Source organism: Scleropages formosus, chromosome 13 (assembly GCF_900964775.1).
Source record: "Scleropages formosus chromosome 13, fSclFor1.1, whole genome shotgun sequence".
Taxonomy (NCBI): domain Eukaryota; kingdom Metazoa; phylum Chordata; class Actinopteri; order Osteoglossiformes; family Osteoglossidae; genus Scleropages; species Scleropages formosus.
In genome coordinates this window covers 22993894-23020525 of record NC_041818.1, presented here as the reverse complement: position 1 = coordinate 23020525, position 26632 = coordinate 22993894, and the positions used below count along the sequence as shown (strand labels likewise).

Sequence of the window (26632 nt, the reverse complement as noted above, 5' to 3'; positions counted from 1 at the left end):
AGCGTCATCGAAAAAGCACTCCCAACACGTGCGTCCTCTCGTCTCCCTTCTGTCTTCCTCGGGAGCAAAAAGGTCACTCGACTGGCTCACATTTCTCCTTCCACGTGTCTCAGCACTCGTGTGAGATATCAGCGACGAAATAGTTGCAAGGAGGTAAAAACTGCCTCGGCGCAAATACTGACTCGAATATCTGAGGGTTGGGGGGGGAGGGGGGGGTAACTGGCAGCCCCCTCCAAGTTGGAGTGAAAAGTGTAACTTTAGCCTCCCGGCTGTACGTCTCAATCCGTAATCCTTCCCCAAAAAACCCTTCACAAAACCCCCTGCCCGAAGCCCTACCCCCGCCGGGCCGGGCCCGCTCGGCTTCTCAGCGCCGTCCTGCGTCCCGCTTTAGACCTCGGAGGGATTTGGGAGGAGGTGTTCCCTCCCGGGCGGTGGGCGGCCGGCAGCTCCGGCTGGGACGGGGAACTCCGCGCTAATGAAACGCTCCGCTCCGTGCGGGGGCACCACACTACGGGGAAAGTGCTGCACTTTGTGGCGGAGGGGGGGGCTGTTGTCAAGCCCTCCGGCCCACCTCGCCCACCCCGCGATCCCCCACCCGGCCAACCCCCCTTCCCGACCCCCGCCCCACCCATCCAAAGGCCCCTTGCCCCAGCTCGGCCCCGGGCGCGGACCCAGACGACGACGGCGCTGGAGCAGAGGGGCACGCGTGCGGCCAGGTGAGTGATCTTCGCAGGGCGAGCGGGGCACGGGACCTCGGATCGGGGCCTCGGCACCTCTGCCGCTGCTCGGTGCGTCCGGGTGCGAGAAGGGACGGCCAGGCTCGCGTGTGCGCGTTCCGTGGGCTGCGGCCTCGACCGCCTCCCCTCCCGCTCCTCCAATTCCGCCAGCCCAGCCGGGACAGGGTGCAGAATTTCGCCACAGGCTAATTTCAGGAGCTGAATACGGCTTCCCGAGTTTGCGTTCTTTCACTCCGGAGCGCACCGGTTGCGTCCGCGTACTGTTCGCGTGCCCGTTTCCCGGCACCGGCGTTCGAACCCCGGCGGTCCCGATGAGCCGATATCCTCCGAAGCTCACGTTGCTCCGCACCTCAACGGCTGCCATCAAAGCAGAGATTTTTATTAAGAACTTCTGGCAATGGAGAGACTTCTTTGAATTCGTTGCGACTTTGAGGGTATTTTGTCTGCGGCGAATGAGATATTGTACATTTTGCTTTAGCTGGTGCAGTTCTGGAAAAACAAAGTTGTGGAAGTAATGCGCCGCAGCTCTTCGGTTACTTCCTGAGACGTGACTGGGTGTTCCCTTCGAACCCCCCGAGCGCTGACGGGACCGTGCACTCCTCACAGCGATGCCGCTTGGGTTACCTGGCAGTCTTACCGCACGGTGTTTACCATAGAAAGGAGCTGTGTGACTGTCACTGTTCTTATGGTGAAAAGTAGCTGCAGTTTCTGGGCTCTGTTGTTGTACGTTGGGACTTTGGTTCATTTGTACCACAGTAAACAGGCCAAGGTGACCCCGGGAAGTTTCTGCTGTATGTATGTCCTGGGGTTGTGCCCTGAGCGCGCGCGCGCGTGTGTGTGCGCGTGTCCGTGTGTGTGGTAGGAGGGTCACGGTGGTGTTGGTTGGTGTATATTCATGTGACGAGCTCTGAGGGTGGGTTCAGAGCAACCAGGCTGCTGTTTTCAGCCAATCCCACGTGCGAAGCGCTGGTGTCGCGTGTGCCACCCATGTGATGAAGGCTTATTGCTCAATACTTTCTGGAACATTCTGCACAGGATACGAGGGAGCCTAGCGCGCCCGTTCGGCTCCCGTTCGGCTCCCGTCCGGCTCCCGTTCCCCCATTGCGATACGAGCGACGATACGTCTTTCTGGTGTCTCTCTGCGAAACGCAGCCCGAAAAAACCCAGACGTTTCTGCGAAATTCTGCATTTCTAGCTAATAAGATGAGCATAATCATTGGGGGCAGAGAGGAGCTCCGCGGCAGCGTGGAACGGAGCGGCTGCTACGATAAAATGGCCGCCACGCCGCCGCCGAGCTCCGTAGCGCGGCAGAGCGGGAAACCGAGAAAGGGCGAGCGGAAACCGAGCGCACCGCTTCCCCGGTTCCTTCGTCGTTTCAGATCGTAGGCGAACTTCGTAGCGCTACGGAAAAAAAAAAAAAAAAAAAACACGTCCTAGATCTTCGCCATAATTGTTTTTTCCAATAAATCTTTAGCCTACGAGCTACTCCTCGCACCCCGCCCATATTTTGGCCTCATTTCCTGCCGCGCGAAGACGGTCGCTCGCGTAGCGCCGTCGCCACACCTGCGAGGCCCTTTTCCGAAGCATCGGGCCGAGCTTCCTGTTCCAACTCGACAAAACGAAGTGCTGAATTCGGGCATTCGCCACACTTTCTGCACGGGCCTTTTTGTTTCGCCACCTAAGGTATCGACTTCAGGAGTAATACCTCATTTCGCGGCCTCGCATTAAATTGGAGAAAACTACAAAACGCAACAAAAGTTTTAAACAGCAACTAACGATAAATGCAAAGAAAAATCCATCAATATTTATATCCCGTGTTATGTTACTCCTTGCAGTCAACTGACAAAAAAAATTTAAAAAGTGCTTATAAATACAGAAGCGCATGAAAAAAACATTTTATCATAGTCGTTCTTTCTGCTCTGGCCACAGGGACACATTACGCTGCAATCTACTTCAACCCCTTAAAAGTCGCTCCTTTTATTAAAGCTTATTTATTTGTAAAATATGACAGCTTCATATAAAAGTCTCTTTTTGGCCTTTGTTCTAGAAAGCTTTTATGGTATGAAACAAAAAAAAAAAAAAAAAAAAAAAAAAAAAAATTCAATATTCCTCTTCGCTCTTCTCTACTCACGAGCCGAGCGAACTTTGTGAAAATTATTTGAGAGCAATTTTCCCCGTCAGGAGGGATGAAAAGGGACGGAAATAAAAGTTTTCCTGCGGCCCCCTTTCCCCCGCTCATCCGGAGCAGGAATGTAGCGGGGCGCCGGCGTGGCAGACGGACGCGGGGCCGTCCCCCATCGCGTGAAGGACCCTGACCATTAGGCAAGGCCCCCACCATCCCTTAATGAGGAAGAGCTCAACGAGAGCGACCCATTTAGTGTCCCCCCCACAAGCCCTCCAACCGCATAATTAACTGGCACGAACCAGGGATTTGCAGACATCCCCTCTGACACCAATGCAGAATATCGCGGGCGTTCAAATCTTCATTAGGCACGTATCAATATTGACAAATTTTTTTTTAAATATATAGCACACTGAGCGGCGTGAAATATTCAATAAAAATATAATTTCATATTCAGCTGCATCACTGTCGAGAAGCGCACATTAAATCGAGAACACAGCGCATTATTATTACATTTTAATTACGCGCATTATTGAGACGGACGGCTCTCGGTCTGCGGCGGCGCCTGCGTAACTTTACAAAACTTACTGACGTGGCCGGGGATGCGGACGACGGCACCTGGAGACTGTAATTACGAGAAAAGGCGCATTTTGCAGATGGGTCACAACCCCTCACACGTTTTTGACCCGTCGATTTTCAATTTGTGGGGGGGGGGGGGGGGGGGGGGATGTGAATCGGCCGCGAGTTTCGGTGAAACTTCCACCTTTTAATTTGTCACGCTGGCAGACATTGTGGTTTGTTATAAACCCACGACTGGTTCCCTTGAAGCAGTTCGGAGCTCCGCCGCAGCAGAAAGGAGCGCGTTCCTCTCGGCGTCCAACATGAAACAGAAAATGAGCCAGGTTTGCAATCGACGGCGTGCGTAAACTTTTCGGCGCAGGAGACGAAGGCAAACGCGCGGCGATGGCCTTCAGAAGCGGATAGCGAAGAAATTGAGCAAATGAGCAAAAACTGCGTTTCAACAGCCACTGCGCAAATAGAGCCTTTTCAACCAACGCTTTCATTTGCCAGGAGCTGCTGCCACTTTAATGATGACCTGCTCATATCAATAAAAGCAACTAACAATATATAATCCATTTTCATTACTGCTATTGGTGATGTGGAAAAAGTTTCTGCCTCCCTGACAAATTTCACGCTGTGCTTTCTGAAATTTGAAATATTTGGAGCACCCAGAAATTACTGTAATATACGTGTAATACCGCCTGTCATAGATTACGTGGCTTCTCGGAGGGGTTTTAACTGCGGCAATATTTTAACAATGAAAAGTGCACTTAGTCCAGCCTTTTCCACCAAGTTCGCGAACCGGGAGCTTTTCTGAAATTCCGAAATAGGAACGCGTTTTCAGATTTTCAGACAAAGATGCTTTCGTTACGGCCAGAACATCAAGTTCCAGGAATCGCGTCTGCAAGGCTGAAACGCTTCTATTCTTCTCATGTTTTGTTTTTATTTATTTAGCCATTTACTTAAGGCAATCGAGAATATCGTGAAAGTAATGCCGTTGTTAGATTGTAGGGGGTTCGGGGTTTTGTTTAGTTTTCCGGTCTTTATGGCAACGGCATCGAGGACGTGGCCACCGGCTTCCGCTTGTTTTGATAAGGCTTTTGTGAAATGACCATTAACAAGTACGTTGGCCTTGTGAGTTTGTGAAAGAAGTGGGAGAGTCTCCTGAACACACACACCCGGCCGTTCCTCACCGAACACAATGGCGCCAGCTCGAGCAAAGGCTATATGTTTACACAAAACAGCGGCTCGCATTCTAGAAACCTTCATTCACGGAGAGCCGACGAGTGTCCTTCTGTTCCGCAACAAATCAGCGTACGGCTGCGTGCAAACTGCTGAAAATCCAAAGAAGGCAAATTCACATAAAGGACACTTCTAATATTCATAAACCGTTTAATGGCTTTGAACTTGAAAACTGAAAAACAAGCAGGAAGCGATATGATCCTAAATTGAAATTAAAAATAAGGGGCCCCATGTCTAAAATCGCATAGGGAACTTTGTCAGGGTTGCATTTATTACAACATTTGCTTGAGAATAAGTTATTTTGTCTAAACTTAATATTTTGACAGGCCAGCGTGTAACAATAAACTCTAAATTTAAAAAAATATTGATTCAGGACCAGTTAAACTGTGCAGTGTTAAATTTTATATTGACAGTGATTTCAGAAATGACAAATTTTCTAATAAATCACAAATTTAAAAAAAAAAGAATTTGTGAAATAAATTAAAAGTGAACCCATTATATACTCTGTAAGTACACAAAAAAAAATTTATGCTGGAAATTTTTCTTTTTTTATAATTGTCAATGTTGTTCTGATTCTCATTTTATGAGGAAGATTTCAGTTCACACAAAATAAGCTTATAAGAGACTGTTAATCATACCTTTAATTTTTTGCTTACTCTGCTATTTTTATTACTTCATTATGCTGTTTAAAAAATAATGCAGTCACAGCTTCATATTCTATTGTGTTATATGTCAGAAACGGATATATGCTTTAAACAGAAAGTACAAAATGTATTTTCAAGGTGTCCTGTCCTGCAGACGCTTTAATTTCGGCCCACACGTTACACGTGGAGCTTATTTTAAATGTAGTGAGATATTGCAATTCATAGAAAATCTGTCCCTAACTCTGGTTTTTCACAAAAACTCTCTGAATTTTTTCTCGGGCGCAACTTTTAACCGTGCGGAATGGATCCCCTGTAGCCTGAGAGCCTAGAAACATCAGTGCCTAAATCAAGTGCATTTCTTTAAAAAAATACACAAAACTCCGCGCAGTTCCTCAGCATAAAATTTCACCAAAAATCGCTTTCGCACACTTCCTGACAATCGTTACCACGTGTTATAACAACCGTTACACATCCTTCAAATTCTACACATATCTTAATTTTTGGTCTTCCAGCATCTTTGTCTCAAGCAGGCACACTCTCAAATGTCCATCATGAATAAAAGACTTACCATTACTTATTGTTAAATATCTTACATTTGCTTTAAAACTGTTTAATCGAGCGAAACTTGATCCGGGATGCTTGACATAGCTAGCGCTGCGAGAAACGTTACGGGGCGCAGCGGCAGGTCTCGCGCGCACCCACGGAAGCGTCCCTGTGGCTCACGCAGAGACGCGTCCCTCTCGTTCGCAGGCGACAACATGGAGGACCGGCGTCGGACAGCCACGCTTCGCTCGTTACCTCGTCGCGATGACGCCGCGCGTGGCGCCTTCGCCCTGGCGCCGACTTTGATGGCTCCCCTCGGCCGGCTAACAAATTAAAGCCCTCACAGCGCTATCCGAAATAGCGGTCCCCGGAACGCCGGCTGTTAATCACACGCAAACGAAGGGAGCCGTGGGGGAGGGGGGGCCGTGGCTGCGATTGTGTCTGGGTTCCTGCGTCTGGCTAGTTGCGGTAGCTCGCTGACAAAGCGACCGGGTCCCGCTCCGTGCCTATTCAAACCCGAATTCGCGACGTTTGCGAAAAATCGTTCGAAGCACACGACCGCCGGGTGCGAAACGACGGCGTGCGTTTCTTCCGCGATCTACGCTCGTCGATTGTCCCCGATCGATTATACCGATCGAAGTTGCCGTTTCGGGCTCCTCGGCTGCCGCACGAACGCTCCCTCCGTTCGCGCCGCTCCTCTACTGCGCCTTCCGTGAGCCCGCGAGTCCCAAAATGTATTTCGCCATAAGCGAGCGCATGTATGAATTCTATAGGAATAACCATAAGTACAGTAATAACCGTTGGACGGAAGGCTGCTTTGGAAAGGCAGCCGAAAACAGGGGACATTTCGTAGCCAACTTAAAAAAAAAAATAATTAAAAAATAAACAAAACGTGAACCTGCTCCCTGACAAGCAGACGTAGCTGCTCACTTCAAAGCGAGTCGCGGAGTTTACCAGAGGAGTAGCAGGGTTAACGGCGAAATTAATCGGGCCCTTGAGAAACAGGGACTTAGGGTGATAAATAACTAAGAGAACTGGGGAGGGGGGGGGGGGGGGTCAAGATGGCGGCGAACGTTTTATTTTTAGCTTATTTGCCTGCATACAAGGGCAACAAAAAACGGTTATATAAATTTTACGTTTTTTGCCAGCCGTTTTCATTTAATCACATCCCCCAGAGTCGAGGCTCCGAACTTCCGTCGAAAACAAAACAAGAGGAAAAAAAAAAACGTATTATATAACTAGGAAGTGGCCTGACAACGTCCTGCAGCTTGTTTACAGTGACATCTTGTTACCAGGGCGATGAAGTCCTGCCAGTGTATGTCTTCATTAGCCGTCACACGGCTGGCGGTCGCCCCCGAGGTGCCGGTCGTCCGCTACGCCCTCCGGACCCGGCTCAGAGGACCACAGGTGTCCGCCCCACCCCTCATCGGCCCAAATGCCAAAGCCCGTTCGGCTCCCTTGCGTGAACATCCAGCGTTCCAGTCAACGCCGGTTCGGTTGCTTTTTTTTTTTTTCAAGAGCGAAGTAATGTGAAAAAAAAAGAAAAAAAAAAGGGTCCACGCATGCATTCGGGCTTCGAGGACCAGGACCCACAGCTTGCTCCTTGGTGCACTCCAGCAAACGGGGGAAGTTTTGAAAATTCAGACAATCAGAAACTAAAGTCTATCTAAAATTCTCAATGTGTCTTTTCTGCCGATGACTCAGAAGTTGGAGGTTCGGCGGAGAACGTGTCAGGGGTGGCCTGCGCAGCCGAGCACGAGTCTCGCTGCAAATAGCCAGACGTCGACGCATCATTTCCCACTGCGCACTAATCTCATCCCACAAGCTGCCACTTGGCCAGAAAGAAGCCTCTGAAGATGGCAAAACACAAACTTTATTTTTCATTTTTTTTTTTTTTTTTTTTTTTTTCCGAAGGCATGGGCCTATGTCGCTAAATATTGAAATGCTAAATAATCTATATTTAAACAGGCTGAGATAGACTGTTCTGATTACCTTTTAATCTAAGGGCTGAATTTCCAATTACAGGCGAGGCGCCTTTCTCAGGAGCAGCAGCAGGAGGCGCTGTCAGGGCGGGCGCCTGATTAAAAGGGAACGGCTCAGCGCTACCTTCCTGTAGATTAGAGCTAAATGAGCTTTGTGAACCTAAAAATTGCTGTTAAACCTCCGTACCCCAAACCTACGGCGAACGCTCAAAAGGAGCGACGCTTTCGACCTCTAAATGCGGTTCGCCTCATAAGCGCGGTCCCGCCGAATCGCCGTCGCGTGCCCGGTTATAGAGGCCATTGTGCTCCATGTGCAAAGGTGAAAAAAAAAGCCATGGGGGTCTGCGTCTGATGAATTTACATAAAGTCCTCTGGTGTTCACGTGTCTGCATGAGCACAATGATGAGCACGTTGCTCTCAATGACTCCGCCATTTGCAGGCATCAAAGCCCTTCCTTTCAGACGGCCATGCTCCCGATCAGGTTGTACACACTCATGTTACTTCATATTTCCACGCGTCTTTTGATATTTGGGAAAAACAATCAGTGCCAAAGCGCTCTCCAGAGCACCCCGTGGCGGATTTTTTCAGGTCATCCGTGCCCCGTTTTTCGCGCATTCGCGCTACGCGCCGCGCGTGTACGCGACCGGGAGATTTCGGCGTTTGTTCCCTACGCCGCCAGACCCTCGCAAGTTCAAACACACGGGAGCTTGGAGATCGTGTGTTCGCCCTCCGAGAAGCAAAGGTCAGCGAGAGGAGAAGCGGGACCGCGAGGCGAAGCGAAGACGCCGGGCGGTCCGCGGGCCTAGGCGAGACCGAACCCGCCACCTGAAACTCGGACGGCCCCGGGTCACCGGCGTCTGACGCCGTCTGACGCTGCGAAACGTGACCTCGCCAGGTGAGAGCGGTCACTTTCTTAACCGCGCAATAATTCCGCTCACGCGGTCGCAAATCGCTGTATGTTTCCGACCGCTTTCAACGGCGCTGTGTAATTAATAGACACGATAAAAATCGAAAATTTTCTTCTCGATTCCAGGTTTCATAGAAGTCCAACATAATATCCAAACATAATTTCCATTCTGGAAATAAAAAATTTAAAAGCGCACCGGAAAATAAATAAATATCTAGGATTAAAATACTGGAAATCTCTGTAAAATACAAAATCCTTGAAAATAAATATATAAAGATTAAATTTAAAAAATGTTCCAAGGCATAACAGATTATCATTTCTGACATGAATCTAAGAGAAAATTTCTAATTAGAATAGGTAATCTTCTTAGGATAAAAAAATTATATTGTGCATTTGATTCGACTCACATTATCGTGCAAAGTGCGTATTAATAGTTTGGTAAAAGATTTTGCGCCCACGAAACTGTTTGTGTTCCGGCTGTGGTTTCTCAGGTGCCAGCCGTGGCCGTCCCCGCATTTCGTTTGTCACAGTTTGCGGGGCGCCGTGACGCCAGGTTGCGGCAGGAGGGATGCGCACGCGGCACCCGACACCTGCCTCCCCAGCCGTCTCCGCCTTACGAGACAAAAAAAAAAAAAAAGAGATGAGCTGTCGCTCCACGACCTCCCACGTTCCTCTTAACCTGGCTATTGCACCGGAACTGTGGAATGAGAAACAATTATCCCGAAACGGCACATTTCCATTGTTTCTGCCGCTGGTTTCTCGAATTCACGCCAATACGGATACAAGTAAATAAAAAAATTATTCCGCTGCATTATTCCAAATGTTATTATTACTGCTGCTGATTACATAAAATAAAATAATAAAAATAAAATATTAAATTAAATAAAATCCATATGTACACCAGCATGTTGGAAATATACTGAAAAATGTTATTTTTGTTCTTAAACTTTGGCCAGCATATGTGAGCCTGTTTTAGTCGCCCCGGAGATTTTGAGTGCCCTCATTGCCTTAAAACGAACAGAAAAAAAAATTAACCGCTGAAAGTAGAAATTAGGCAAAGTGTGACGCCGCGGCGGTTAAGGTGAATCGTCCCCTTGATTTCTTGATTACTATGCGTCCCAGTTTTACTGTAAGAGGCTTAATGGATTTAGCAAACTTCACTTTGTGGCTCTTTGTACACCTGCGACTTCCCGAACGCGCGCTTCCCATCCCTAAAGCGCTGAAGTTGCGCAGAAACAATGTGAAACAATGGCAAAGCGATAACCTTTTCGCTGCTCTTCACTCTGTGCTTTTTTTCGGTCCCGCTTTGTGCTGGAAACCGAGCGGAGATTTTATATAATGTCAATTTTTATATGATGTGCCAAGGCCGAATTGGCAGCGAGAGCCGGGGCCCCCCCGCTCTTCCCGGGTTCGACCGGACGTGTGATGTGCACCGCGGAGCCGGTTTTTCCACTTCAGGGCACATTAAGCCACATTCAGAGAGCCGCCGGGCCTGAAATGAAAGCCCGGCAAGTGAAATCGGCACGGCCCGGGCCGCCCACCCCCCACTCCTCGCGCCACGCTAGATCCCCCCTATGAAGACATCTGCCCGTCGCACCCGTTTCCAAGGGTCATAATGAGATTGCTACCCTACTGCCCAACACGCCGAAAGGCCACAGCCGGCGGCTCCCGTGCCGACACCCGCCACGCTCGGAGTCCTGTGAAGACAGCGAGCGCAAAGGTGCCCTCTCTATTATGCACAACAAGAGGAGCTGGCCTGTCTGGGATGATGGCTGCAGCGCGAGTCTAAAATCCCATGAACTTCCATTTCTGTGTTATTGAAATGTTCTAGAACTTGGCGAGCGGATCGAATTCCCCCTGCACCGACGGCCGGATTGAATTATTCTCGCCGCCGCGGCCGGTGCGCGGCATTATTTCTCAATCCGGCCGCAGCGCTTTCCTGTACGCACCTTCTTCCTGGATGCTCCGGCAGTGCCGCGCCCTATCAGAACGCCCCCCTCACCTGGTTCTGCGACAGGCCTTCAAACCAAGCCCAGCAACCCGTCACGCCGTTTTAATGAACGGCGCCCTCCGACCGGGCAGCGGGCAGAGACGCGGCCGGCGCCGGCCCGCAGCACTCGCACCGTGGACTGCCGCTTGCATCTTTTTAGTTCAATTTTTACTTTTTCCTAGTCCCAGAGAAATAATTCAGCCCATATCCTCCTTAAAAACAACACATTGATGACCCAATATTAAAAACAAAGAAGGAGTGAGCAGGGTCCCGAACACAGAGTCACACAAAGATTGAAACAATGGGTCCTTCCCACGAGGCTTTCTAATAGCCAAGCAGGGCAAGGTGATATAGGAGCCTGAGGACGGGGGTTCGAATGGTCGGCCGGGCAGGAAGAGACGGGCAGGACGCGATCGCGGGCAAACGGAGGACATCACCAGGGCAGCAAGCAGGCAGCAAGCAGGCAGCAAGCAGGCAGCAAGCAGGCAGCAAGACTGGCACCGAACAATAGGATCTCGTGTCTCAAAGCGCTTTTTGGTAATAAAAGACAGAAAGTGCACAGTGGTGAAAAGGAAGCACGGGGAAAGAGAGGACGCCTCCCATGTATGACATGCGCTCCAAAGTTCTGCTTAAGACGGCTTTGCGCGGCATCAGTTCAATCGCTCGCTCGCTCGCTCGCTCTCTCGGCCGCAGAAGGGAAACGCTGACATCCTCAGCCGCCTTTCGTTGCTAAATCATCGCTGGGTCGTAATGCGTGAATGATGGGTAATTCCGTTCCGGCTTTGATTCTATACCTACCCTGAGACAAAGATCTATAGAGGCGCGCTGACGGATAGACAGATAAATGGGCGGATAGAGAACCTGAGAAATGGTAGTGCAATACAGGGCTTTATACCGCTTTTCCGTGTTCTGAAATATACTGTAAATTAAAATGCATTTGTGGTGAGGAAGGCGGAGGGGAGGGGAGGGGAGGGGGGGGTTCAAGTTGTCTTTCTGTCGCAAAATTCCTTGTACTACTTTCTTTTCTTTTCCCTCTATTACAATGACACCCCATCCTTTTGGAGGCCTTTGGGAAAACAGGATTCTGGAATCAAAACAGCTCCTCTAATTTCAAAACAAGTTCTTCGTATTCTGGCTGTGTGCACGGGGCAGCGGCTCCGCATTAAAAACAGTCTCCGTCAGTTTTGCCTGCCGCGTTTGGGAATTCGACGGGTACTGGTTGCGGGCCGTGGGTACGCCGAGATCCTTCTCCGGCAAATACCGTACGTGCTGATCGGTCATGATGTTACTATAAGACGCCAATCGTGTGCACGTTCACCTGCACTCGCCGTGCGTGTTGTCGGTCTGGGCCTTCACACAAATACCCGCAAACTGCGAGTCACCTTGGTGAATAAGGTGTGGGTCGATAACAGTACATAGCGTTCGTTGGAAGTCGCTTTGGAGAAAAGCGTCTGTGAAATGAAAGAACATAATATGAAAATCTCTCAGATCTTGCATTTATTCTTTATATGTACTGTATATATCATCATCATTACTATTATTATTATTACTATTATTAAATTCAAGGGGGCTGCGGTGGCGCAGTGGGTTGGACCGGGTCCTGCTCTCCGGTGGGTCTGGGGTTCGAGTCCCGCTTGGGGTGCCTTGCGATGGACTGGCGTCCCGTCCTGGGTGTGTCCCCTCCCCCTCCGGCCTTACGCCCTGTGTTGCCGGGTAGGCTCTGGTTCCCCGCGACCCCGTATGGGACAAGCAGTTCAGAGAGTGTGTGATTATTAAATTCAAGCTAAGCCCAGCGATAGCATATCTGAGTCTGCGCCTAAGCCACCGGGCTGTTTCAGAAGACTCTGCCCACCTTCCAGACAACAGGACTCGGCCGGCTTCACTCGGATCCCGGACCATCGCTTACGTCAATCTCCCTATCGTCAGTAGTATTAGTAGTAGCATCATGTCATCTCTTACTGCAATCTGTTATATCTCTTAATGCTCACAGGTGTGCAGTGCACCTATGTGTACATTACAAGAGGCAGTAGGAAGTCTGGTGAATTACCATTCTTGAAGGTACTAGAACCTTCCGGTTACTGGTTGCTGAGAGCTGTGTTATCAGTTGGTTCTGGACTGTGCACGATGTGGAGGAAACTTTAGCGCCGAGTGGCGTCTCTACCCTCACCCCGCGTGAGTAAGGTCTCGGATAAGCACTTCCCGTGACCTCCTATGTAGTAAGCACGGAGGGGGGGGGGGGCAAACGGGACCCGGGACCCTCGCTGCTCTCCTCGCTGCGCCGCGTCTCACGGCTATGAGCGTCTGCGGAGCCCAGGAGAGGAAGGGCTGACCAGCCGGCTCTCCCGTTTCACAGTACCCGACGCTCCGCCGAGCCCGGCTCGGCTACCGAGCGTTCACGAGCACGTGCAGATGCCACTTCCTGTTTTTGGCATGCTACTTCCTGTTGAGTAGGCCCTCCTGTACCGGCGCAGCAGGGGACCCTCGGCGGAGCGTTGCGAGGCGCGCACCGTCGGCTGCCCGATGCTCGCACGCTAACTTGAAAGAGGGAACATTTGTTCTCGGCGCTCCCTTTTCTCTTAATATGTAGATGTGGGCCTAAACTGGGACAGATTTAATTCAACCCAGATACGTTTTCATCTAAAAAACCACCGAATTTCACAACTTTTTTTCTCGAGCGCAAACTGCGCTCGACTTCCTGCCAAGAGAGTGTAAACGACGCAAATAAAAGTCTCCCGAAGCCCATCATCTGCCACTTATGTCATCCCAGTGGCGTTTTTATTACCCTTTTAAAAAATGTTAACAGGTTTGAATCTGAAGGAAAGAGCCCCGGTAATTCTCCTAATGACAGTAAATGTTTTGCTCCGAGTTCCGCGATGTTTGTGTTTTTTTTTTGGTCCCCCCCCCCCATCGTCATCCCCGCAAAGACAGCTTGATAGAAATTTTCTCTCAGAAGACTTTGGGTGGAGAAGCGCTCGCAGATTAGGTGCGCGCATCCCTGTTGTGGCTCGTCTTTGTCGGCAGCAAGTTAGCAGATCGCTCTATTCAATAAATAAATAAATAAATAAATAAATAAATAAATAAGCAGAGATGAAAACGGACAAGGGAGCCTGCCTGGCATGCTAATGCGGTGGACTCATTACACTAATGGGGGCCAGATTCCCATCGGCCGGTCGGCTGGCCGGCCGACGGGGCCCTGCGAATCTGCCTGGGCTGGAGGGAGTGCGGAGCAGCGCTAGGCCTCACCAGCACGTCGAGAGCTCTCTAACGGAGGTCGTCCGGAGCTCCTAGCAGGACACACGCTACCTCCTCGCCTCCGAGCTCTCACGGCACTGCCTGTGATCTCACCAGATATGGGCGTGGGGCTAGATTGGGGCCCGGGTGGCACAGGAGGCAGGGGGCTGGGATTTTGGGGAGGGCGAGCGGGATGAGGGCCGAGCAAGACAAATTAGACCGGAGGTGTCCGCATCTCAGCCGAAACGCCCCCCCGCCCACACCCACCCACCTGGACCGCAGCTCTTGACAGAGCTTTGATGTAGAAAGGTGCTCGGTTTAAGACTCCAAAACAGGGCGCTTTTGGGAGAGGTTTTGGCGAGACTCCCTTGGGTGAACAGTGGGGAGGAAGCTGACCCGCGGGTTTCCCTCCCTCGCTCCCTCCCTGCCGCCCCGCATCGCTCCATTTCAAATGAACCGTGCAGGCCCACGGGACCGCTGTGGGTGTCACGCCACATTCGTCTCGAGGACACCGAGCCAAGTCACCCCACAGTGCGGCCCGAGCATCAAGAGCGCACTTTAGATGAAAAGGAAGCTCTGCTGCGGACAAGAGCCACAAAGGTGGGAGGGGCGGTGCTCCGACAGGCCAATAATGGTGAGCTTGGACCTGCTTCAAGCTTAGAACAATTAACGTCCAAAATTCACAACTCCGAGACAGTCTGAATACATACTTATAAGATTAGATATGAAAAAAATATATATACATATATATAGGAAGCTCAAATTTACATTACAAAACCTCTGGGTTCCACCAAACAGAAGCGGCCGATCTGAAGATAAGACCAGAAGTATAACAGAAGAGCGTTGTCGTGTTCTTTGAATTACCTCGATTCTCGTCGCTTGGAAGGATTCGCTGCAATGAGCGGAGCGCAGCACCGCGCCAGTTAGCATTCCTGGAATGAAATTAGTGATTAAAACCTCAAAACTTCCCCTGAGATCACCTGTAACAGTGGTGCTGCTGGCAAATGCATGGAAATAAGGGCAGCAAAGAAACGCCTTACTTGTTAAAGAGGATGACGGTTCTGCCGAGGAGGGCGGCGCAGAATGTAGCTTACAGAAGGAATGGCCGGTTAATTCTCATTAATGTGGGGAAAAAGGTGTCCTGGTGAAGAGCATCGCTGTGGGTAAGAAGTAACAGGGCTTGGACAATTCCTGAAAAAAAAAAAAAAAAAAAACACACCTGTCTCGGAATTTCACACATCTGTAAAGCGGCTATGGGGCTAAAACGGCGATCGGAGTCATGAGCAGAACTCCAAAACTGGCCGAGGAAACTTTTCTGACCTCAACCAGCTACGGAGACCTAACAGAGAAAAAGTCGAGAGCCCCAGGGCCTCAGGTTCTTAACTCGGGAACCAGCTGTACCAATCAGACCAGCACAGATGGAGCGAAACCATCCAAGCGCACATATCTTCGTCCGTCTGGCACCAGAATCAAACAATTTCTCGCACGTTTAACTGATGTTGACGGGGAAACGTCCAGTGCATACACACATCAACAAAAATTGCAAAAACTCTTTTCGGACCTTTTAAGAACCTCAACAGCTGGTGCTGTCTGAGGGGGTCTCTCTGATGAATCAACAGTTTTTAACCTGACCTTAGACTGCGGGGCGGCAGGAGAGGACGCGGCTTTCGCTGGAACTCCGTTCTGGCGCAGCTCACCGCTGTGTGTGCGGCGCCGCTCCCACTTGGACCATTAGTGATGTTCGCTCATCTTTCACCTCCTGTAAACAAAGATAAACGTCGGGACGCAACGGGGGTTAGACACGTCCAATTTGTCCATTCTTGGACACAGTGCAAAAGCTGGGGGGGATTGTGCGGGTGGGAGGCAAATAAAACAGATATTGAAAACTGCATCTTCTTCCCGATTGCGCTCCGAAACGCAAAGGGTTCCTCCCAGTAGTCCAGGTCATGGACCGGCAGTTCCGGCGCACCTGTGTCTCGCAGGCCCTCAAGCACACTGTGCATCATGTATGTGGATTTACATTTGTTCATTTAGCTGATACTTTTCTCCAGAGTGACTTCCAACATTAACACACCTACAGATATGTAACCATTTATACAGCTGGGTAATTGTACTGGAGTACTTTAGGGTTAGCGCCTTGCTCAAGGGTACTATAGCTACAGGTGGGATTCAACCCTGCAACCTTTGGGTCCAAAGGCAGCAGCTCGAATCACTACACTACCAGCTGTCCTCTGACCGCTCGTATTGCCCATGACTGGAAACGCGTACACGGAGTAACGGTTTCCTGCCTCTTTGCTTCTAACTGCGATCCGGTTAACGCGAACTCAGGTTGAGAAGTCGGACTCTTCTCAGAGCTGCTTTGCTAAATTCTCTCTCGAATTTCAACGTGCCATTTACACCTTCTTTGTTTCTCGAAAACCGCCTGGAAGCCCAGGCGCGCACAGGTAATACGCTTTGAAATGCGCCGCTGAAAGGTGAGAGCGGAGCGCAGAAACCAAGAACCCTGTGCTTTTCTTTTTTTTTTTTTTTTTATTAACAAGCTGTGACTCAATTGGAACGTACCGTGGTCTTTTTTTTCCAGCTGCCAAGCAGTGAGTTTCAGCTTGGAAGCACCCTCCTCCAAACAAAAAAAAAAAAACTCTTTATAAAACAGACTTATTATTTTGCATTGGCCCTTGCACATTGGTGACTGTCTGGATCACAGGTGGGAGTCTGCCTCCATCGAATAAACCAGTTCACTAAGGACGGGATTTGGCGCTGTTATTTTTCTATTAGGGAAGAATTATGCTAAGCCTTTAGAAGCCATTTTTTGCGTTGCTATGGCAGCCCGCATTTCCTGCAGGGTTGCGACCTTGAATGACTGCAGCGCAAAGCCAAGTACCACCGCGACCCTTTGAGGATTAGAAACGTGGGGCGCATAGTTATGCAAAACACCGCAGATATGATTGAGGCTCGCGAGGCTGAATGACAAGTTCATTGAGGTGGCCGCTCTTTTCATCTCGTCATTATCATACGAATATTCCGCGATCGCTCGTCATCCCGAGCGCTACTACGTATCTATCTGTCTCACTGGGCATCATCATTCATCCTCCCTCGTCGCGGTTTGGTTGCATCTCCATCCAGCGCGCGATTTACTCTCCCTGAGTGTTCAGCTCCCTTATGTCTAGTAGTAAGTGTGACGTAGTTTTTTTTTTTTTTCTTTTCTGTCGTGCTTTTATTTTTATTGCTTGCGCCAAATCAAAGTGCGCGTTTTCCGTTTTCTTTGCGGCCGTCGTCAGTTTATAATAATGTGAGTTCAAATGTTGCCGCTGTGAAAACATTAATCATTATCATGCAGATATCATTATTATTTAACACGGTTTTACCTGCTACAGATACTGTCTTTCGTGCCCTCAGGCGCTCCTGTCCCAGTTCCTCCGAGTGCGTTACGTGTCCGGTCATGTCCGGTTCAAGCGCAGGAAATTTCAACGGTCACGTTCGTGATCGATGAGGGTTTCCCGCCATGCAGTTAGGCTACATCTATTCCAAACCAGAAACTGTTTTTTCTTGGGGGGGGGTTTATACAAAATGCCGCGAGCCCCAAATATTGGTGTCAATACTCTTGAAATACAACACTAAGAATGTGGGCAATATAAAGGTTATGTACTACCCCCCCCCCCCGAAAAAAAAGCTGACTATTCCTGTGCACATGAATAGTAATTAAAATTCACTTTTTTTGTCAAGTGCCCATTGGGCTTGACAAGCGTTGCAAATAGCCATTTTGAAATAATTCAGACATTTTGAATGAAAGGTTGTGGTTGTTTGTGTGTGTGTGTGTGTGTGTGTCCTATAGGATCAGGCGACACTTGATTTCGGACAACATCGCGGTGTCCCGTTGCAGCCAGTACATCCACAAGGACCATCGTGTGTGTAAAAGACATATAAAGAACTGAGATATAAGGAAATAAAGGTCGCTTGCCTTTTTTCTCCAAGCCTTTTACTTTGAATTATTTCCTAAGAAACAAGTATGGACACGGAACACAAAGGCCGCAAAGAGACGGGCCTTTGAAGGGCGGAGATTGACGCCGCCGTGGCCGCAGTGCGCGCCGGGCGACGCCTTTGACGGCGCTGCTTTGGGTATCGCGTTTCCCCGCGGGAAAACTTGCATACATAAATACTTCACCTAAACAGGACGCAGACCTGTTGAGTCGGACCCGCGCTCCGTTCCGCAGCCAAGTGCCAGTTCGCGCAACGGAATCCGGGCAGAGCCGAACGGGAGCAACCGAGGCACAGGCACCCTGCGTGGGTGCGTGCGCGAGCAGCACCGTGGCGTGGCGTTTTGGGGCAGAAAAGCGGAAATAAGGGTAGTGAAAAGAAACGGGCAGCCGACAGCGCAGAACTTGGCGTCGTCACCGCGCAAAGGGAAGGACGCAGGTTCGAATCCGTGCTCCTGCTTTGACGCCCCTGATGAAGGCGCTGATACGGCGTAACTGCCCGCATGTGCAAATGTGTAAATCGTAGTAAACGGTTCAGTGGCACCTGGTATCGCTGCGGTTAGAGCTGCTGCCTTTGAACCCTAACGTAAGAGATTCGAATCTCGTTCCCAGCCGCAGTACCCTTGAGCAGAGTACTTAACCCAAATTGCTCCAGTAAAATGACCGAGCTGTGTAAATAACTGTAAGTAGCTTAACATTCTAAGTCGCTTTGGAGAAAAGCCCCGTTAAGCGAGTAGATAATAATGTCATTATAACCTGCACGGGGATTTGACTGCATAATGACTGTGGCTGCAATCAGCAATCTGGAGGTTGTCGGTTTGAATCCCCGCTGCTGCTGAAGTGCGCCATCAATATTCGTTGTAACTTTTCGTGTGGAAGGTGCCGAGCGCTGCTCCAGCGCACTTTACCCCCCCGAGGCCCATGAAATTTGACAAGTGCACAGAACTGCTGAACTTTAACTCCCCAATGGGGGGGGGATCTTGCGAAAGGTAAGGTATAGGTAGCCGTAAGTGACACCGATACCCGTCCCGCTCGCGCGCACTTAGTTTGCGCATCGCCGGCCCTTTCAAAGCACTCGCGTCTCGCGCCGTGGTTTAGTTCCGGAACCGACATCAGTAACGTCCCCAATTTGATGTTCTGATGTCGGGAAAACTACCCGGGTTCCACGTGTATCCCGCGTGGGGTTGGCGGGCTTTGATTCGGCGGCCCCCGGGGGGGAAGACTCCGGCGCGCGGCGCGCGCCCCCTGCCCTCGCGCTGCCGCCGCACGCGGGGCTGACACGAGAAGCCGCGGCACGAACTGAAGTCTCCTCTTTTGTTTCTCAGCAACTGCAAATTAAAGAATTCCCAGAAGAAACTAAATTTAACGGGTGGCAAACAATAATAAAAAATAACTCTCTGAGCTTTAATCTGTCGTTCTGTGGCGCGCGCACAAATACAAACACATGATGTGCACAAATCAAAGAGTACATTCATGAATTATCAGCGAGAATAAAAATGTTGACGCAAAAGCTCCACACGTGAAAGTGACACCTGAAAACGAAACCAATAACTGTTGGGGAAGTGCTTTTCCTGTCTCAGACAACCGTGTTTTTTAAAAGGTGAGTAAATACTAATTAATTTATTGTTCTGCAGCGACTCGACGATGAGGATTAAGATGCGCTTCAGATGAACCGTTTTGATCGCGTCGCCCACTGGGCTCCACGCAGAGACGCCGCTCTCTGGCTGCGTGTCAACACTCCGCGCTCAATTTCAGCAGCACCTGAAAGACAATAAAGAGCCGTGTCGAAATGTGACATCACGTGCGCGCGAGCTTTGTTTATCATACAACAGAGTCAGATGGATGAGCGGCTTCTAGTCGCCGTTTCGCGCTCCGGGTGAAGCACTTTCAGGAAATTACCTGCTCGCGCTCAACAGTTTGATCTTCCGCATGTTTTTAGGACCGCGGAGAGCTCCCGACGCTCCCCGGTCCCCTCGCCCCGCCCCCTTGCGCGAGACTCACCTGCGCCGCGCGCGCGCGCGAGACACTCTCCCTCTCGGAGCTCACCTGGACCCGGAGGCGGGGCCACGGTTGCGGAAGAGAAGAGGCGAGGCTGTGCGCGCGAGTAAGTAAGTCAGGAAAGAATTAACGCACGTGCGGTGCGCGCGCTCAAACGTGGGGCCGACCTTCTCGGAAATTCCGAACGGACAAGGCAATCATACTAGGCGCGTGACACGTTTTCCGCCACTTTCGCATGTGACCTGTCCGCCGCTGGAACCAAGACCCGATGTGAGGATCGCGGTGAAGCCCCAGCTGCTACCCAGTTCGAATCCTTTGACGCCTTTATGAATTAATTTGCACGAAAACTGTGGGTTGTTGTTACTAATTAAAAAACTACTTGTTCGGTAAACATAAGAAAAGGCCCTTTTAAAGTGCAATTCTATATGTAAATATTTAACATTCCACCTGGGGCAGCAGGTGGCGTAGTGGTTAAGGCTTTTTTCCAGGAATCGGAAGGTTCTCGGTCTAAATCCCACTCCTGCTGTAGTTCACTGTGATATTGCAAGAATAACCTGCTGTATAAATGGGTAAATCATTGTAAAGCTCGTTCAACAGCGTTTAATAGCTAAATAATATATTCAAATTGTACTGACCAAACCAAAAAGCAGCTCCTTCAGCCTGGAATCCCATGCGGAAAAAAAATAATTAATCAAAAGCGTATATTAATGTATGTAGTGCATATACTGTATTGCATGACGTTTTCTTCGAAGTGTGATTGACTAAAGTCGCCGATTTAGTGCCGATGCAGAAGTGTGTACATTTCTATATATTCTTCTATTTTTTCGCAGTGACTCATTATGCGACCGAGAAGTATTTTTCGCACGAGCAAAGTATGTATTTATGAAGAATAAATATATGCACTTAGAATTTAGCGAACGGAAGCATTTTGAATATTTGCGCAAATAAAACAGACGTTGAACTAATAGCTCAAAGACAAAACGGTGCTGTTTTTTATATATATTTTTTTTCTTTTTTTTTTCCCCTCACAAAACACTCAGAATTGCATTTTTTAAAGATTCAGGCAAATACAGGCCTATTTAATTTCATACGTATTATGTACACTCTGTCATTTGGTTTTAGCAAGGAAAAAGTGACACTTTATTAAATTAGTTAAGGACCTCAGTCATTACGGTTGGATTGAATCAGGGCCTCGTCAAATCTCATTTGTGGCTTAAAAAGCTTAGAAAGCAAACCATTTTGCCAGTTATATTCTTTCATGTATTCCTTCATAGTGCAGTGGGAATGATGAGTTAAATGCTTGGTCTTATAAAAAGTAATGTCCAAAGTTGTTTCCCCATTACAAAATAAAGAACTAGAAACTGAAAAATAATTGTTAAATTATGTTCAGTCAGAGTCCAGTACCTGAAACCACCTATATCTACAGCATTTTTTTTCAATGTATAAACATGTGGAGACCAGGCCTGTATTTAAACATATAGGCCTTTCTTGCCCTAATTCCTAAAAAGAAACCAACTTCAGTATTCAGTCTCAATTGGTGGAGGAGAATATCTCCTCAGGGGTCATGATCTTCTGACCCTGGACAAGGCTCTTCACCCGTGTGAGTCTTATACATTTTTGACTCCTCCTGTGTCCTCTGATGGTCCTTTCCCACACAAAAAAAAACCCCCAAACAATGGAGGGGGTCAACATCTGGAGCACTGTGTTCACCATCCACTCAGGTTCCTCCGTCACAGGGAGAAGGAGTGTGCACTCTTCACACTGGCCGTGTAAACACGGGCCTACGCATTGTGTAAATTACTTGGATTACCCCCTACACACACACACCCCATTGTTGGCGGAAAATAGGGCTCTGACGTATGCTTGGCTCTAACCTTCAGTGGTTGATCTAAGGAGGCCCCAGTAATGGAGTCAAAGCCAGTCCTCGTGCCACCCTCTATTGGACGACAAACTCTGTCCTCCCATCCCTCCGCAGCGAAATCAAACTAAATTATGATGCAAGCCTCCAACGAAATGAGATCGTCTTTGTTTCGGAGGCTGAGGCCTTTCACACTGTTGCCGATCCCAGGTCGTACCACCGAGGGCCTCTTTCCAAATTGCTCTTTTAATGACCTTTGCAACAGGGCAATTAACAGGGGGCTCCATTTGTATCACTTTTACCAATTAACTCCGAGGACAAACATGTTGCATTTTGCATTTAACCCGTGGCAGTCGGACTTGCAGAGCTAAGGGAAGGTTTCATTTGGCGCATAATTAATTAAGAACAAAGTGTATGTTTTTTTCTCTAATTGCCTACAGTTTAATGCTTTTTAGAACCTGCATTCGAACAAAAAGTAATGAAGATTTTTGGTCTCGGCTGATAACACGGATGTTGGTTGGTTTTAGATTAAAACAAGGGGGGGGGGGGGGGGTGTCGGATACAGATGATGAAGATGAACGGATAAGAATGATGATCATTTGCATCATCAATGCCAAGGGGCGACTGAAGATCAATAGCGACTCATGTGCTATGTGAACCAGTGCAGAAATACGAGTGTAAAAATCAAGTCAGTATCACCAGTTAATGAAGAAGAGATATGAGATAATGAAATTAACATTAATATTTGCCAACCTCATAACGCAGTACTGATATGTGGTTTTGTTATGTAAAAGAAACTCAAAATCACAATTAAAATTAAATTTTAATATCAACGTTTATTATTATTATTATTGTTATTATTATTATTCAGTCATCCGGCGATGGATTAAAGAAATTGGTATTTTAAAATTGTTTAAAATGTTTTAGCAATATTTTGCTCACATGCCGTTTACCCGAAAATGTTATTCACATTAACAAATGTGCAATTATAAGGTCCCAGGCGTCATTAAATAAGAAATATAATTAAATCAATGGAAATGAGCAGCTAATGAGGAAATTAGATTGGTAAGAAGGCTGGTGATAATCTGCAGGAACACGCTGCCAAATTTTATGACGAAAAGTCTTCATTCCAAAAAAAAGAAAAAAAAAAAACAGAAGAAGCATGAAACGAAGGACAAGAACATGATCTTTAAATAAAGAAAATTCGTTTTAAATGTACGACGAAAAGATCATTTTAAATAATGTCGAAATAATCTGACATGATGGGAGGAAAGTTTTAATTTCAGTTAATGCAGGAACTGCTGCGCGGATTTGAACGCTGTGAAACATCCGAACGCTGAAATGTGTGATTTTCCTCTAAAGAAGTCAATAAAAAAGAAAGAAATTAATAATAATCAGTAAAGACAATAACGAACAGGGCAACAGCCTCCCAAATAACTGCGTGTGTCGAACAGAAAAGCCGTGTAATTAAACTACAGCGTTTAAGGAGAAATTCTTCGGGCGAGTTTCCTGTTTATTTCTGGCATAATTTTATAAAAAGTCACAACATATCAATGTACAAGTCATCACGTTCATACGAAACACACTTCACACAAAACTCTTTTTCCTCCACGGGCCACAGACTGTGGTTTGATTAATTCAAGTAATTAATTATTCGCAACATTTGTATTTGTTATGAGTCGAAGTCAGGTAGATTGCGAAAAATATATATTTTCATACTTTCATTATCTCTGTCTGGTCCTGGATTGCTTCACTAGTGTAAATTCATTTTAAAAAGATGAGACGCACTTATTTGTAAGACATTATACTGGTGTGAAAACCGTAAAACAAGTGATGACAATTTTACTATAAATAATATAGTAAGTATTTAAATGCATATACTAGGATAAATACGGTAAGTTTTAATTTGGCCATTGCACACAATATTACATTTTGCAGTAATTAATTCGTCCCTTTCTACACTGCTCCGTCCTTCTAGCACCTTCTGGGACTGATTTCACCTGTTGCACCTTTATTATTGAAGTAGCTCTAAAGTGCATCAGAGTAATAGGCAGCCCACCTTTACCACTACCCCCCCACGGCCCACCAAGCACCAGTTTTAAAATGACAAGTGTCACATCTCTTATTTCCACAGAGATATGAATATGTGTCGGTGTCCAATAGCGCGTGGCTCTTCACGTTCTCTTCCAAGCATCACTGATTGATGAACTGATCCCTAATTGATGAACACTGTGCCTTGATGCAGGTGATTATCAGGTGCAGGTAAAGAAACGTAATGGAGCGAAGCCAAAGGTTCCAACTCTTTCCCTTCGTTTGTGACCCATCCACTTCTATCCTTTTATTTATTTATTTATTTACTTACTTACATGTTCTATCATTTTTTTTTTGCGTCAAAATAAGCAAACCTTCATTGCTGGTTTTGCAGCAACATCTGGCATCAATATTATCATTAGGAGCAACAGTCTAACAATAATTGTGGATTCAGAATTGCGAGTGTAAAATGCGTAATTGAGCTAACGTGTCTCTCAGAGGTGTGAACGGTGTCTAACCCGGGACATATGTGACCACACTGTACATTTATTACTCTGTCAAGGACAGAAAGCGGACACTTCATTACAGAAACAAAAATAACCGCCCTGGCTTGAAAACAAACAAGTATTTAATGTTTCTTAACTCCAGATATAGAAATTTCTCTAAGTTTTGCGTTCATTTTTGTGTGGTATGAGGCCCTTTTAATTCTCCCGATATAAAGATCTGAAAATAGATGAGAAATAAAAAAGAGGTACAAGAAAGGGCTTGAGACACAATGGGGAAAAAAAATAAGCAGAAGCCGATAAAGTGATAATAACACGTTATACCAGTCACTGCACTTTTCCCTCATCAGTTATAACAAAGTAAACGATGAAATTATTGCATGGTTCACCTCGGAATGTTCCACATTTTCTTATTGTAAATACTTGATGTGGTTAGAAGTGATCCTTTGCAAACAGTAAAATTACAGAATAAATATGTTCCGCACATTCCATCACTATAAGACAGCCGGCATGTCTGCGTTCAGAATAAATAATATTTTCACGATGTGCTCCAAAGACCCCGCAGAAACCTGTTTTAACTCAGCAACGATATTGAAAAAAAAAATCATCTTTTCAAAACGCAAAATCTGCTGCGTTAAAGTAACTCTGGGAGAAAGTTAAATCAACTCTGGGAGAGAGTTAGCGACACATTCAGGACCACATAAACTCAACTATTAATTACAGCTATTAACTATTTGAGCTCCTTCAGAGTCGATGTGAAGCCGCCCGTTTTGCGTTTGTCTGCGCAAATCATGGAAACGCAAAGGAAAGAATTAAATCGCTATTTATTTAATAAGTTCGGTGAAATAATCGATTGATTCCCTCCACGTGGTGAACGTTTGCGTGTCAATACTGACTTTTCTTAAAAAGTCACGAAGTACGATGTGAAATATCATATGTACAGAACTTCCACCAGTCTGTTACTGGGGGGGGGCGGGGTGGTCCTGTAAAGTTACTAGTTGGTGCGACCCCGAAATGTTGTGGGTGAAACACAGAGAAACTTTCATGAAACTCGCGCGAAGTCACGAGCGAACTTGAAAGGAGCAGCGAAAGAACGAACGAGCCCCGAAAGTGTGCGGCACGTGACATTAATTTTGAGATATTAATACGGGGGGGGCTTTTGAAAGAGATTTTGGCTGCGCGACTCTGTCCACCTCAGTTGTTTTTTGAAGTGAGGCTCCCTGTGAACACACACACACACACACACACACACACACACCAGTTTCGTGTTTTCTGAACTGGCAGCGCAAAGAAAGCTAAACAGCCTTGTCTCCTTGCCCCCCCCCCCCAGGATTCGCCCTGACACATCACGCCATACTTTGTGCCTCGTGGAAAGTCTTCTTAATGAGGCACGTGCTCATATCTCCATCGATGCAGATGATCAAATCGACCCCCCCCCCCTCCCGCCCCCCAGGCTGTTTGCGTCTCTCCTGTGTTCCTTCCTTGTTCATCAGGAACCCGGTGGAACGACGACACTGCGCACCTTGAAGGGAACCTTCTCGCGTGTCGTCGCGCGGCACACAGGTACAGCGCCCCCCCCCCCCTCCATCACACACCAAAGGAGGGGGCAAAGACCCCCAACCCCACCCCCCGTGCACGCGCAAATCTCCAGCGATCAAATTAATCGCTTTTACCAGCCCATGATGTTTCATAACCCCTTTTCGCTAGACATGAAAAATAAAAAACAGACATAAAAGTTAACTTTAGACACGAGTGCGACTGTTTGAATCATGTTCATGACACCTGGCTGGTTCCCAAACATATGAGGGGAAAAAAAACTAAGTAGATGCTTTTAATTTAAAATCATGACAAAAGCCTAGTGGCTGTGATCAGTCCCACCTTGTGCTGCCAGTTGGGTCGCGACACGGAGAAGATGGTGAGTTAAAAGTGCTGCCTGGACCTCTCAGTGTTTCATGACCAGGGCAATAAATACACAGCATGTGCATTATTCACATTCATATACAACATAAACAGCACAACGCTCTAGAGTCGCGTGCATTCTGGCACTTTCAGGTCTTACAGACAACAGTTTTTGTCAATCAGTAATTATATTTCGACATTGTTTTACAATATTTATTTTTCTTATCAATAGAAAGTGCGTCAGATCCCTGATATATGATTATTAAATTAATATGCAACAGAGCAGGTAGCCAAATGAACCCAGTGATGTTTTTGTGCCATAGAGCACATGATGTTGAAATATGGCCATGCATTCTTTATGATTAATATTCCTCCTGTTTTAGGTCATGGTGTCAAGTGTTTAAGGAAAA

General features: G+C 47.7%; 1 long non-coding RNA gene across 2 annotated transcripts in view; it reads right to left on the bottom strand.

Annotated features, from left to right (window-relative positions):
• LOC108922990 (uncharacterized) overlaps nucleotides 1-26632 on the bottom strand; it is a 54385-nt gene that overhangs the window by 7332 nt on the left and 20421 nt on the right. The window contains exons 1-4 of one of the 2 annotated variants that reach the window (XR_001965175.2): nucleotides 17325-17473; nucleotides 15592-15718; nucleotides 15000-15150; nucleotides 14824-14891 (exon numbers count right to left, since the gene is read on the bottom strand). This is a non-coding gene — a long non-coding RNA (uncharacterized LOC108922990). Of the gene's footprint in view, nucleotides 1-14823; nucleotides 14892-14999; nucleotides 15151-15591; nucleotides 15719-17324; nucleotides 17474-26632 lie in introns of those variants that run through there. The other variant, XR_001965174.2, reaches the window with a different exon arrangement.